Here is a 16087-nt window from a genome sequence, read left to right on the forward strand (position 1 = left end):
GATGCCCACGGCATAGAACACCTGGAGGTGTTCCTAGAGGGGGGGTTCTGTAGCAGCGTATGCGGAACCCGTACGCCAGAGGGAGCCCTCACCTGAGTTTTAACATTTTGTGCTTATTTCCGGTGTTTCTAGGCTATTTAAACAGCATGCTGCCTTTGTTCTACGCAAAGTATCGTTTCCTCTTTAGAGTGTGTACCAAGCCTTTATTTCTCTGTATTACAATTGCTCTGTGTATGATCCTTGCCTTCCCTAGTTGACTACGAGTTCTGGTTTTTGGTTTTGGTTTTCCCAATGTGTTTGATTTTCCGGTTCTGATCTATTGCCTGCCTATTTCGTTACGTCTTTTGCCTGCCGTTTTCTAATAAAGATCTGCATTATGGATTCTGATCCTGCTGCCTCGAGTGCATCCTTACAAAGTTTTGGTCTGCATGATCACTTTTAGCAGGAAAGAATAACAACAACAACAAAGCAACAACAATAACAAGGTTCATTGTATTGTGCATTTTTGAGGTGCTTTTCTACTCTTCCTTTAAAATTCCCAAAATTCTATGAAAATTTACTGTCATGCTTTCTGAGTTTAATCAGCTAACAGACATGAGTGTTGTCTATGCAAAAGGTTCAACTGTCATGTGCCTGTGCAATTCTTTCCAAAGTATGCTATTGTTAGAACAAGAAATGTTCTTTGCATTTGTACAATTTGTATCATTCAAGCTTATGTTATGTTTCAAGCTGTGTGTATTTCTTAACATGTTTGTAAGAAGTGTGTGTTTGTAGAAGTTTAATTCCTGTCAAAATGATTTATAAACATTTATAAATAATCATGTTTCTAAATAATCAATCTTTCTTTTATTATTGCTCCTCCAAGACATGGTCTATTAAAAAGACTTTTTATTTTAATGTGTAAGTTCATTGTGATTTTTTTATTCAAAACCAATGTAAACGAATGAAGTAATGGCATGAACCAGGGCAGATAATACTAGTTATATAGCATTTTTTAGCATATTTGTTTGCAGCATTACCTTTGGTAACACTCAAAGTAGCTTTAAATGAACTACTCACAAAATGATAACTGAATATACAGTGCAATTTTCCATTCAGATGGGTAACTTATGGGTAACTGATGGCATCTGAGCTAGATAAAAATCATGGAGAGCAATGATTTGTGACCTCAAAAAACTGGTTGTGATCAATGTTAACTGTATTGTTTACCAGAATTTCAGTTGGTAATTGTGATTGGCTACTTACATTACTCTGATTAACTTGATGGATAATGTCTGCTAGCTAGCAAATGGTAGCTCAGTCACTTATGTCTCTAAGTGCTTAAAGCTCTAATCGATACAATAGCAGAAATTATATGACTAGAATTTAGCAGTTCACAATCATTATAATGCTATACATACCACCTAAGTTGGCTTTCAGGCATTTAACATGGTGTGCACTCCTTACACATGTCTAGCACCATGTCATCACCAACATGGGTGTGTCAGAGCCAGATACAGATGTCCATATCTACCTGGCTCTAAAGTCTTTACTGTGCAGACTCTGGCTTCATTTTCACCATGTTGTCCACTCCTATATACCAGTCAAGAAGTCAAAAAGCTTTTATTGTCATTTCAACCATATATAGCTGATACAGTACATAGTGAAATGAAACATCATTTCTCCAGGACCATGGTGCTTCTGACCAGTGTGTAGTCTGTAATTTACCATTGTGCAAACAAGGGGATGTAAACAAAAAGAGGATTCTTGTAAACATATGCAAATATACAGTAGCAGCAGTTGATGGCAGCAGCTGAATATGGATGTGAAAAAACAAAAACATTAACCTTAAAAACACAAAGCATTGAAGTGAGTGTGCAAAAGAGCACATTTATATAAATACTGTGTTTATATGAGTGGTGCTGTAAACATGTAATGATGTAAATTCAATGAGTGTGTGTGTGTGTGTGTGTTCAGTTCACTTCACTTCAGAGGAAAGAAACTGTTATACAGTCTGATTAGGAGTATACTTTGGTACCTTTAGTCAGATGACAGGAGGGTGAAGAGTGTTGGCTTTGTGGATGCAGCTGGTGGTGTAAACGTCTGTGATAGATTTTGTGTTTGAAACTATATGTTGTTAGTTTATGTAGCACCAGGGTCCTAGAGAAACGTTGTTTCATTTAACTATGTACTGCGTCAGCTATATGCGGTTGAAATGACAATAAAAGCTACTTGACTTGATCTGTCAATGTTCAGTGGAGGGTGGTCAGTGTGCTCTTCCGAAATCAACAACCATCTCTTTTCTTTCGCCAACATTCAGAGACAGGTTGTTGGCTCTACGCTAGGCTGTTAGCTGTTGCACCTCGTCTCTACATGCTGAGTCATTGTTCTCGCTGATGAGGCCAACCACGGTTGTGTCATCTGCGACCTGGTTAATGTGATTCATGCTGTGTATTGCTATACAGTTGTGGGTCAGCAAAGTAAACAGTAGTGGTCTGATCACACAGCCTTGAAGGGCCCCAGTGCTTCTTGTGATGGTGCTGGAGACGCTGTTACTGATCCATACTGACTAAGGTCTCTTAGTCAGGAAGACCAGGATTCAGTTGCAGAGGGAGTTGTTCAGGCCCAGCTGGCTCAGCTTTTCAATCAGGTGCTGAGGAATGGTTGTGCTGAATGCTCAACTAAAATCTATGAACAACATTCATACATAAGTGTCCTTTCTGTCTAGGTGTGTAAAGGCCAGATGAAGGGTCATGGTAATGACATCATTCATAGAGCAGTTGGGAAGACATGCAAACTGCAATGATGAAGGTGGTAGCAAGTAGCAAGTCAAAAGACTTCTGTGGGTTAACTCTGCATTGAGTTCTCTTCATATCAGCTGTGGTTAGACAGAAAACCTGGTCATTGGGAGGAGGGATGGTCTTCCTCACTGCCATGTTGTTCTGCACCTCAAACTGAGCATAGAAGTCATTTAACACATCAGGAAAAAAGGCATAGGCAGGTGAAGTTGACCTACAGTATATTTAGTGATTAACTGGATGCACTGTCACATGCACAGGGTTTTGCTGTCACTGAAGTGGCTGTGGATTCTTCAGATGTGTGAGCTCTTTGCCTCTCTGATGGCTCAGGACAGTTTGGCCCTTTCTGTTCTTCTGATGGCAGAGTCTCTGGACTTCAGCAGCGCACACACATTTGTGGTCATCCATGGCTTCTGATTGAAGTGAGTGGTGATGGTCTTGGAGTCAGCCACGCCCTTGATGCACTTGCCGTCATAGATGGTCACTGATGACGTGTACTGCTCTTGCACATCAAATGACTAAGGCCTGGATGCATTGTACTGCCACCACTGCAAGCCTTACAGAGCTACATTTCTGTCAGCACGAAATGATATAAGGCTGTCTAGTTGAGTATCCAGAAGTGTGTCGCTGAACCACGTCACCAAGTCAGATGTAGTCCAGTTTATTAACCAGACATTGGAAAGTATGATAGACGGGAGAGCCGGACAGATGGGGTTTGTTTTTAGTCTAGCGCAGACACCCACCATCTTGCCACTCTTCTGCTTTCTCGTGCACCACTTCCAATGTCCCTTTTCCTGGCTCTTGGCATCAGGCAATGCCGAGGACTGGAGGCCTGGTCTACGCAGCAAGCTGGATCGCAAAGCACATCATCATGCAAGTTGGTTTTTGCATGATTTCTCTACTGTATTAGTGTCTGTTGGTCATATACATGACCTTCGCTTTCTTTGGTGTGCATGTACTGTGAAAAGTCGGGCTAAAAACATGAATAGCACAATTTTAGACAAAAGGTGAAGTGAGATAAAGAGTTAAGGGGTGCTTGCATGTTTTGGTTAACCAAAGACCAGTAGCAGTGAGTTGAAAAGCCATTGAATGACTAGTGCCTGGATAAGGAGTTTTGTCATATACTTTAGGTGCAGTTTGATCTTGTTTGGTGGAAATACACCTACAACATACACCTATAGTATAAAGAACATATATGTATGTTCAGAAATTCCTGAAATGTGTTCTGTGAAGGCACACTAGGTGTCATTTGCTGCCTTAATGGTTCATAATGAACCACAATATCAGTTATGAGCCTATATCAAGCAACAGATTAAAAGTTATTATATAAAATATAAAACCAAAAAAATAGAAGTAATACACTGAGAGGCAAAATCAAAAATAGATAATAAGAAGAGAAGAAGGGCTAGATGAAAGTTGTTGATGAACACAGTGTGTCAGCCTAACATCAATTACACAAGCACATTATGCAAAACATCTCAGGGCATGATTGGCTTTTCAAAGAGCACTAGGAGAGAGATGAATGGATGAGAGGGGAATCTGAATTTTATTTGGTCAGTCAAATATTATTGAGAAAGACAAATGATTAAATTGTAATATATATAAAAAATATTACACTATAATTTAAAAAAGGTGGAAAAACAGGGGGATAACTTAGAAGTGAAACAATATTGTAATTGTAAGCTAACAAAAATAGTATGGTTCACTACTTTAGTTTGTAGATGCATTTGCACATATTTCTTTATCATATAGATTTTTCATTCCATCCAGTTAAGTAGCAGTTTAAATAGTTGTTGTTTGTTAGGTATGAGGCTGAAGTTGGCTTCTTATTCAGATTTTCCATTCCACCTTGAAAAATCCAGGTTATAAGTATCAGGAATTCCTCCTCCTGCTGAGAACTCTGAACCAAGCTGGACTGAGCACTAGCAGCCACCAGTGCTACAATTCTCACTTCTGTATTGTTCTGTGTTTTGTTTACATCACAGTTTGTGTTGTTTTGGTTCATCTCCTGTTTCTAACCATGTCTTGTCCTTGGTTGTTTCCCTTAATAAATGTCTACCTGCACTTGTATCCTTATCTCTGCCTCATAATGTGACAGAATACTTCATTATATGGATGCAAGAAGGCAAGAGTGGTGTTTCACCAGGAGGACTATGCTAACACCCAACTCTGTGCACTTCCCACAGTTTTTCAACATTGAACCCCCAGCCCCTTTAATAGCAATGAAGACCTGCTCAAAGGATTCTTGGTACAGTGGAAATTTTATCCTGCTGGACCCCAAGCCCAAAGGTGGACAGTGGCTATGTGTTCCTACTGTCCTATTGTCCACTGAATGGAGTTCCTGGTCACAACAAGAAGCACCTGCTGAGTTTGTGCACCTACTAAGTGTGCTGTTTGGGGGTCCCAGGCTGGACAGCAAACTTGAAAATATTTTGGAGAGGGCCACCTGGTCGGTGATGGGTTCAGCCATTCATCAGTCACTATGAGGCCAAAAGGGCAGCCTCTTCACCAGAGCTCCAGCCAGAGGGCAATATGTTGATCTCTTCACCAGAGCTTCAGTCAGAGTGTTACATGGTAGACCCCACTGTGGAGCTCCCTTCAGAGACTGAAAGGGTGGCTCCCAATGCAGAGCTCCCTCCAAAGGCTGAAAGTGCAGCTTTTGAAAGATGTTGCACAAGCAGCACTTTTCAGGGGGCTCTGTCACAAATATCCCCCTCCCTCAGCACATATAAGTTCATGTACAGTCTAAACCCATGTCTTGTCAGTGGTTGTTTTCCTGTTGATTGGCAAAAAATTAACTATTTCTCAATCTTAAAATTGCAAATTTGGAGTGAGATATCATTGTTTTCACATGAAAACGTGTAGCCTTAAGCAACATCTGGTGAAGGAGGAGAGGGAGAGCTTACCAAAATACTGCTAGTGATTAAGCAGGAGAATGCAGACCTGTGGCAATGAGACTGTCAACTTTCTGAGTCTCAGAATTATAGTAGACGGAACAAAAGAACTCAATATTAGTTCATGAGCCGCACAATTTTCTAGCAGCATGAAGAGCCTCACCTAAGACAGTCTCAACTCCACCAGTGCCCTGCCCAGGTCCCTTTAATCCAGTGATTGGTTCTAAAACCCCACAACCCTACCACCTGATGCCTTCCCCTGGACAAGACCACCATGTGAAAGCTACACCCAACTGTGATGGATGAATGCCCTGGATTAACTAAAGATTTCCAGAGCAAGTGTCATGAAAAATATATGACAGTGACCTGCCACAGCCCAGGTACCCCCTAAGCACATTATTCCATCTTGTTAGTCAGAGTTTGAGACCCCACCACATGAGTGAATACCACCTGCCCACACAGACTACAGACAAAGTTATCATCTGCCTTCATTGACACAGAAGAAAATGTACAGAAGCCCTGCTCTAACCATCCCCTTCCTAACATCTCCTGATCTTAAAGAGATTTCTCTAGGCTAAGGATAGCTTTAGAGGACCTTCTGCATAAGGATGCCTTAGATATAAGTTTCTTTCTGACCACCTAAAAAACCATCAGAGCCTTCAATATGATATATGGCCAGCCCTACAATACATTGTGTATGTGGCCAAAGTGGGGATGTGAAATCCTTTTGCATGTTTGGGCTCTAGGTGTGCTCTCTGGTCAGTATGCAAAAAAAGTTAGGCCAGAAAGGCAATGTTGAGCTGGAATGTGGGTCACATGTCCTGGCTTATCAGTGCCACATGATGATAGACGATGTTGCCAAAAGTTTTGGGACACCCCTCCAAATCATTGAATTCAGATGTTCCAATCATGTCCATGGCCACAGGTGTATAAAATCAAGCACCATCAAACATACAAACATTTGTGAAAGAATGGGTCTCTCTCAGGAGCTCAGTGAATTCAAGTGTGGGACTGTGATAGGTTGCTACCTGTGCAATAAGTCCAATCGTAAAATTTCCTCACTGCTAAATATTCCACGGTCAACTGTTAGTGGTATTATAACAAACTGGAAGCAGTTGGGAACAACAGCAACTCAGCCACAAAGGGGTAGGCCACGTTAAATCACAGAGCTGGGTCAGCACACACTGAGACTTTCTGCAGAGACAATAGCTACAGACCTCCAAACTTCGTGTGGCCTTCAGATTAGCTCAAGAACAGTGCATAGAGAGCTTCATGGAATGGGTATTCATGGCCAAGCAGCTGCATCCAAGCCTTACATCACCATATGCAATACAAAGTGCCGGTTTTGCAAATGCACTTGACAATACTGTTCTTGCAAGAACTATTCCAGAACACCTGACCTTCGTGTCTTAAAATAACAACTGACTGTTGTTTTTTGTCATTACATATGGATTACTTAAGTCCATGTGTGTTATTTCATAGTTTTGAAATCTCCAGTATTGTTCTAGAATGTAGAAAAAAAATCCCTAAAAAAAAACATTGAATTAAAAGGTGTGTCCAAACTTTTGACTGGTAGTGTATATAATTTGCATTTAGGGGTGTAGTAAGAAGATGAGACAGATCAGGCAGATTACTTTAGTGGTCTGGCAGAATCTGTCTTTAGCGGTCTGAATAATAGTTCTACCTAATCGATAACACGGTGAGACATGGCTAATCTGTTCTACAGGTAGAGTGTACAATATGACGTAATGGTCTGTGATATCATTGCTTTGAGGTTGAATATCTCTATCAGTGACATCTGAGCCATGTGATATAATTAAATCTAGCGAATGATTAAAATGATGATTTGGTCTAGTGATGTTTTGTTTCACCCCAAAGAAGTTTAGTAGGTCCATAAATTCGAGTCCAAAAGCATCATTTGAAATGTCTACATGAACATTAAAATCTCCTACAATCAACACTATCAAAATTAACCAACAGGTCTTAGAGAAACTCTTAAGTAAATCAACGTTGGGCCCCAGGGCTCTATAAATACTGACCAGAGCAAGAGATAGCAGGGATTTTTTGTATGTCTGAGAGTGCAACATTAAAAACAAGCACTTTGAACAGTAACAGTAAGAAAATCGCTGTAAGATAGTTACAACACCACCTACATGACCAGTCTGATGGGGCTCATGCTTATAGATATATCCTGATGGAGTAGACTCATTCAGACCAATGTAGTCATTTGGTTTAAGCCAGGTATTGGTAAGGCAGAGTGCATAAAGACTATTATCCAAGATCATTTCATTAACACTAAGTGCTTTGGGTGCAAGGGATCTAATGTCGAGAAGCCCAAACTGCAGAAACTGTTTTTGTTTGCTTATTTGACTTATTTCTGGTTTAATTGTGAACTTTTAATGAATTCATTCTTTGATCTCACTATTTCTATAAGAAAGATATGTGTTAAAAGTTATGCTATAAGTTATGTGTGCACTTGTATCAATCTGGTGAGTTGAACCGTAGCTATCATAGTAGTGATTTGAGTTATGATTTACCAGTCAGTTGGTACACAGTGCCATGGAGATGCTGTTTGCGAGGAGTTCCACTCCAAATCTGCTGGGGTGCAGGCCATCAGCACGGAAGAGCCTAGGACGCTCCCAGAAAACATTCCAGTTATCAACAAAGTCTGATCTTGACACCATGACTTGACTCCATTCATTTAAAGCAAATATTCTACCAAACATCTTGATTCTTCGTTGATAAGTGGGAAGCGGTCCTGACACGATGATCCTTGTCGTGGTGATGTGCTGTGTACCATCTCAACATCTCAAATCCCTCTGCCTCAGCCTGGTGTTGTTCGTGCCAGTATAGAGGAAAACAGCCCCGATGTTCTTGTTCAGGATCGCAGGTACCTGCGCAGCAACATCGAGAAGATGAGCACCAGGAAAACAGAGAGTGCACACCATACCTTTAGCTTTGGTAGCATGGACATGCTGGATAATGGAGTCTCAAAAGCCAATTCGAAAGTGTCCTCATCTGCTGGCAGGCACACAGCTGACATAGTGTTAAAAGCAGCAAGTACAACAGAGATGATGAGTGTGAAAGAACGTAAACAATACTATGGTAGCCGGGCAAGCGATGCTAATGTGAATCTTGGTCCTTGGAGATTTCAAACTCTCATCAGACAAACTTCAGTCTTCTGGCCTTCTGGCTCTTCTGAATTTATTCTCCTTGTCATTCAACAGCTGCCCTCCCACACACAAGAGAGGAATCATCCTGGATCTGGTCTTCACTTGTCCTTCCCCAGCTACGGACAAGACTGCTACCCCACTTCAAATCACTTGGTATCATTCACTATCACTCTCCCTGTCCTACCTAAATGTAACTCCCAGCATCTTTCTCTCTCACCCGCTGAAATCTTCACTCTATTTCCCCTTCCTCTATAGCTTCCTGCACTCTTTCATCTCTTCCTGACCATGACTCCTTTTCCTCCCTATCCCTGGACTCAGCTACAGACACGTTTTTCTCCTCTCTTTCCTCAACCATGGACCTTCTCTGCCCTCTGTTCACTAAACACAGGAAGAATTCTTGTCATGCTCCTCGGCTGTCAAATGTGCTTCGCAACAATCAGAGAGAACTATGATCAGCAGAGAGGAATTGGAAGATATCTAAATTTGACGCAGATCTCATCTCTTATCGTATGCTCCTGTCAAAATTCTCTTCGGGCATGACTTCTGCCAAGACTTCCTTCTACAAGGATAAACTCAGATTCTGCACAAGGTCCTCGAAAGGTCCACAACATCTTCTCTTCACTACTCAACCCTCCGGCTCCACCTGCTCCATCCTCCCTGACCGCTGAAGATTTTGCCACTTTTTACACAGAGAAGATCAATAAGATCTGCCAGATCTTCACTTCTGCCCCAAGTTCAACTACATTACACAGTCAGGACTATGCTACTCCTTCATTGAAGCATCTCTCAACCGTAGCAGCAGAAGGGGTTTTGCAAATCATCCAGTCCTGCAATCCTACCACCTGCCCACTGGATACAATCCATTCCACTATGCTCCAGACCATGTCTCCTGACCTCCTGGAGTTCATCACCACAGTCATCAATGGATCCATACCATCTGGTCATGTACCAACTGCCTTCAAGAAAGCAGGGGTTATCCCCATACTGAAGAAACCTGCTCTGGATCCCTCAGACATCAGCAACTACTGACCGATATCACTTCTCTCATTTCTCTCTAAAATTCTCGAACGTATTGTTTATAATCAGCTGTCTGACTATTTCTTGCAGAATAACCTCCATGATCCCAACCGGTCTGGCTTCAAAGCAGCACATTCCACAGAGACTGCCCTTTGGTGGTCACTGAGAAACTACATGCTGCTAGATCAGCCAGGCTGTCATCTGTCCTCATCCTCCACGACCTTTCTGCAGCATTTGACACAATAACCTAAAAGACTCTCTTGTCCACCCTCAGGAGTCTTGGAATTTGTGGAACAGCATGGGAATGGTTTGCTTCCTACCTGGATGGTTGCTCATATCAGGTAACATGGAAGGGATTGACATCTGCTCCATGCAGACTCTCTACTGGTGTCCCACAAGGCTCAGTACTTGGTTATATCCTCACATGACACACTACTTATCTTCTCCTTCCCTCCCTCAGATACCATAGCTTCTGCTCGGATCTCAGCATGTCTGGCAGACATTTCATCTTGGATGACAGCTCGTCAGCTGAAATGCAATCCCAGCAAAACTGAACTGCTGGTCATCCCAGGTGGTTTATCCCTAGCCCAGGATCTTGCATTATCTCTGAACAACTCTATGATCTCCCCTTCAGCCACTGCTTGCAACCTTGGGGTAGCCATGGACAATTAACTGTCTTTTTCCTCCCATGTTACTAATGTCACACACCTATGTAGGTTTCTTCTGTACAACATCAGAAAGATTCGAAAATTTTTATCCACACAGGCTACTCAGCTGCTTGTTCAGTCTCTTATCATTCTGAGACTGGACTACTGCAACTCTCTACTGGCAGGTCTACCTCTGAATGCAATTCATCCACTGCAAATTATCCAAAATACTGCTGCATGACTTGTTTCTCCCACACCACCCCACTGTTGCGTTTCCTCCACTATCTTCCAGTAGCTTCATGCATCAGATTCAAAACACTGATGCTTGCCTACAGAGCCAAGAATGGACCAGCACCATCTTCTCTCAAAGCTCTAATCACTTCTTGCACTGTACCTAGATCCACTAGCACTGCTTGACTGGTCCCACCATCTCTCAGGGTAAGAGGTAGGTATACATGTAGACTCTTCTCTGTTCTGGCACTAAGGGGGTGGAATGAACTTCCCCTATATGTCCATACAGCTGAGTCATTGACTGTTCTCAAATGACAACTCAAGAAAACAAATAAAACTAGCAATATCAAAAATGTGAGTACATGGAACAATACTATCAACAATGTAACAGGTAGCATCTGCTGGTACTGCATGAAATTGAAATGAAACTGATCACGGTACAGAAATTGCAACAAATCTATGGAGGCATATGCTATTCTTGATAGGCCAGAATCTGAGGGACAAGCAAAGGAGAGGAGAAGTACTTTGTACAATCAGAAATGGCATGTAGACCATTCAAGGGGTGGCTGTGACCTTCACTCTCTATGGCCCTGGTAGCCATAAAGTGCTTTCACAACTAATTCCCTGGCTCTAGCAGAGCACACTCATCCAGTCAGTGTACTCCATGAAAATTACAAACACCTTATGGGCTTACCTTTACAACAACTTTATAAGATTAAGCCATATTTCTCATTGGCTCTGACTATGAGACTATCTCACCCTATCACACCAATAGAACCAGTTGGGTCCACCTGGTTGCCTGCCTGATGTGAGAACACACTTGGACGGACATCATTACAGACTTCAGCTCAAGAACTAATCAGCCATTTTTAACATTTTGATATGTAGTCCTGAAATCAGATATTTATCTCACACATGGCAATGCATCCTCTTGTCTGAAAAGATCACAATACTTTTATGACTCTATCAGAAAAATTTAAAGGCACACATTGCAACCATTAAATATTTGCAGAGATTTCAAAAGAAGTGTTCAAAGGAGAGTTAAAAGTTTAAAAGCAAATCTTAAAGAAACCAAGGACATGACCAGAGAAACAGCCATGGGTGAGTTTGAATGCATCATGTGACACATTGTTACTTTGTGCATGTGGATCAGTTTTGGAGCAGGATCTGATCTGATGTCAGATACATATGCCACATTGAAAACATAGTGTAAACAGACTTACAAAAGAAGGGCAATTTCTGCCTGCAGTGTGATCATGCCAAAGGGACTGAAAGAAAATGGGTCAGATCAAATGTGCTTACACAACCAGCAACAGTTTATCAATGTTGACATGTTTGTCAACCTATGTGTGTGTGTGTGTGTGTGTGTGTGTGTGGAATAAGATGCATATGTGGAGAAATAAGGGAATTAAGGGTTTTTATGCATGAATAGTTTAAGTCGAGTTGTATCTACAAATAACTGCCCCTAAAAAGGTCATATATGCTAACATTATTTATTCCCATTGCAATTAATGCATTCTAGTGTTAATTAATTTTCATTCCCAAACAGGGAAATTGGAAATTGTGTTATTAACAGCATTTATAAAAAGAAGAATTTGGCCTGTATTAACAAAGATTGTTATGATAAGTATTACCCTTGAACACACACACACTTTTCCTATAGGCATTGGGCTTTATAGTTAAGCACACATAGTGTGAATATTAGGCATTAATTGTGCACATTAGTATTCATACTTCGGCTGTAACTACAGATATTAGCTCTGTTCAGAGAAATGTGCATGCTGGGTGGAGTTTGCCTAAAAGATTTCTTGAACTTAAGCATATTTTTCTTGTGTGGCATCAACTGGAGCAAGGATATTAAGTCTTGCTCTACTTTCTAAATGGGAAGTCCAGATAAATGCAGCTTAATCAGCTGCATAACTGAATTATGAAGATGAGGAACTTTTCGATGTACTTTTTAGACTTTTTAGAAGTCTCTGATGCTGAATACAGCCCCATGTTCTTAATCCCACACCTTATTCATGTAAGAGTAAATGGCTTAGACTGTAGTCAAACATTTGCATGATACTAAATAGAAAACAATATGCACCTTACTATGAAATACTTTTTGACAATGGCATAACTGTTGGTGCCAGACAGGCAAGTTTAAGTGTCAGAAAGTGGACATTTTTCCTGGGACTTTCATGCACAACTGTGTTGCTACCATCCTACTCCAGTTGACACCAGATTATAAATAACAGTACAATTATGTAAGCAAAAAATTCATTTCTAGTTTTAACATGAATGCTGCATCCCAATTCATCCAATATCCATCCTAATTATTATCTGAGATTATAATTAGTGTGTCCGAAATTAAATTACCTTGAAATAAATATTCCAATGGTTCCTGAGTGGTAAACTATTTCTGGGACATTGTAGAGGTGTAGATTCTGTTGTATGAAGAGTACATAGTTTTAGTGCAAAGTATAAGTAGGCAATTTGGGATACAGCAGAAGCCATCAACTGCTTGCTGATGGAGATTTGAATGCAAATCTGTTTGTGACAGTTGCAGGTTTGATATTTTTTGCATCTCGGGTTTCTTTTCTGCTCTCCTTGTGGCTACTATAGACTTTATGTCTGCTCACACCAGTCTGCTTATTCTCCTTTGACCTCTTTTTTACCACATAGCTGTTGCTCACTGGATGTTTTTTCATGACTCTTTGTAAACTATACAGATTGTTTTGCCTGTTGATTTGAACAGTAATTGAGATTCTTGATCCACATCTACATGATTGGAAAATTGCATAAATGAAAAGGTAGGCAGGTGCTCCTATTAAAGTAGCTGGTGTGTGAATATCTTGTATTGTGTCCCATTTTGTTGTTTGCCTGTATTTTTGTATTTTAAATGAACTCAAGAAGATTTTATTGTCATTTCAACCATATATAGCTGACTCAGTACATAGTAAAATGAAACAATGTTTCTCCAGGACCATGGTGCTACATAAAACAACACAAAGCTACATAAAACAACACAGAGCGAAGGACTAAAATGTAAGTTGTCCTAGCCACATAAAGTGTATAGTGTGGAACTTATTGCAAACAGTGTAAGACTAAAGACAGACGATACAATCCACTACAGGACATAAAATAGCGATGACCAGTGCACAGTATGTATTGACCATTGTGCAAAGAAGAGGGTTTGTAAACAATAAGGGGATCTATGTAAACATAGGTAAACACAAAGTAGCAGCAGTTGGTGACAACATTAAATAGTGTATATTAAATGTGTAAAAACAGCTTTAAAGTGAATGTGCAAAACATCACAAAAGCACTATTTATATGAGTGGTGCAATAAACATAGATGAATATTGAATGTGTGTGTGTGTGTGTGTGTGTTTTCAGTTCAGTTCAGTCTAGTTATGGGTATTGAGGATTGATGATTGTTGTTTTTTTTGTGTTTGAACTTTATGTTGTATGTTTATGTAGCACCAGGTCCTGGAGAAACATTGTTTCATTTCACTATGTAGTGCATCAGCTAAATGTGGTTGAAATGACAATAAAGCTTCTTGAATCTTGAATCTTGATGGCTTTAGGAAAGAAACTGTTACACAATCTGGCTGTGAGGGCTCGGATGCTTCGGTACCTTTGCCCAAATGGCAGGAGGGTGAAGAATGAGTGTGAGGAGTGAGAGACGTGGCTGTCCTCACTATCTGCTATAGGGTCTTGAGGGGCCACAGTGCTCAGTGTGATGTTGCTGGAGATGCTACTATCAATCCAGAGTGACTGAGGTCTTCCATTCAGGAAGTCCAGGATCCAGATGCAGAGGTAGATGTTCAGGCCCAGCAGGCTCAGCTTCTCAAACAAGTGTTTTGCAGAATGATTGCGTTGAATGCTGAACTGAAGTCTGTGAACAGCATTAGTACATAAGTGTCCTTTCTGTTTTGAATGGTTCTTTTACCTTTTAATTTTTATAGCAAGGTCAAAAAATACACATTGTAAACTTTGAGCATTGCCCTGTAAATGCTTTCTAGCCCCACCTTCTTCCTTTTCTCATACACTATCTTTCTTGCTTTCCTGATTCTTCTAGTACCACCGTGAACTCTGTTACCTAAACCCCATCAGAGAGGGAGGGATCAGTGACGTCGAGGTCTGTGTTTGTGTGTCCGCGCGCCTGCGTGTGTGTGACACTAGCTTAACGACTGGTGGATCAAGTTAATATGGCATTGTGGGTGGTTCATGACTAGCGGGGCACAAAGGCACTTTTGCAGCGCCACTTTGTTTTATAAGCATTCAACGAGGCTTTAGGCCGTCCGGACTATTCACCTTCATTGCATGGTCTGCCTTTTAGCTATGAGTACAATCTGCCTGGTCTTGTGTGTGTGTGTGTTTGATAAGGAAACAAAGATTCTGAAGATGTGTGCTGTGTCCTGTGCTGGTCTAGCATGAGTGAGTACAGCTATGCATGAGTCTTCCTTGCTGAGTCAGATTGAATGAATGACTATGCTAGTATTTGTAACAGTTACTGGGAAAAGGAGGGAGCAAGTTAAAGGAATGAGTGAGTTTGTGAATCACACAATTTTTTTTTAAAGTCACAATAATGGGCTTGGTTCAAAAGATTTTTTAAAGCAGTTGTTTCAATACAAAATTCTATAATAATTTCATAATGTAAGACAGAACTATGTATGTTTGTAACCCCTAATAAACCTTAGTTCCACATGGTTTCACTTTCATATTTCTGGCTGTGTCTAGCTGTCTAGTTGCCAGTGCAGGAGAGAAATATATCAAATATATAAAATAATTGTAACTTTTTATGTGGGGAGGTAAAAGGACATGGACACATTCAGGGGCAGTGGTGGCTCAAGTGGTTAAGGCTTGGTTGGGTTGTTGATCACCACCAAGCTCCACTGTTGGGCAATTGAGCAAGGCCCTTAACCCTCCCTGCTCCAGGGGTGCTGTATCATAGCTTCAACTTCCTCATCTGGGATATGTGAAGAAAAGAACTTAACTGTGCTGTAAATGTATGTGTGGCGATTATAAAGGCTTTGTGCCCTCAGTTCTTGAAAATAGGGCATGCCTTCAGGGAGTGGTTGGTTGTTAGAACTCTGTGGAAGTGGGTCAAGGAAAATTTGGAATAAATGTGTATGCCTGAAAAAAGTAGATGAGCTGACACAGTGTTACTCAGAATCCTCTGTGCATTATTATCCAGGGTGGGGGAAAGGGGTTGAAGGTAAGCATGCAACCTTTACATCCCTTGGTTCTGATAATGTTAATGATTCTTCTTCAGTTACCCACAAGCACAAAATATTTATTTATCATTGATATTAAAATGTATAACTATCATAAATATATAACAAAGTCCATATTTAGAC

The sequence above is a fragment of the Hemibagrus wyckioides genome, linkage group LG05, assembly GCF_019097595.1.
Source record: "Hemibagrus wyckioides isolate EC202008001 linkage group LG05, SWU_Hwy_1.0, whole genome shotgun sequence".
NCBI classification, from domain to species: Eukaryota; Metazoa; Chordata; class Actinopteri; order Siluriformes; family Bagridae; genus Hemibagrus; species Hemibagrus wyckioides.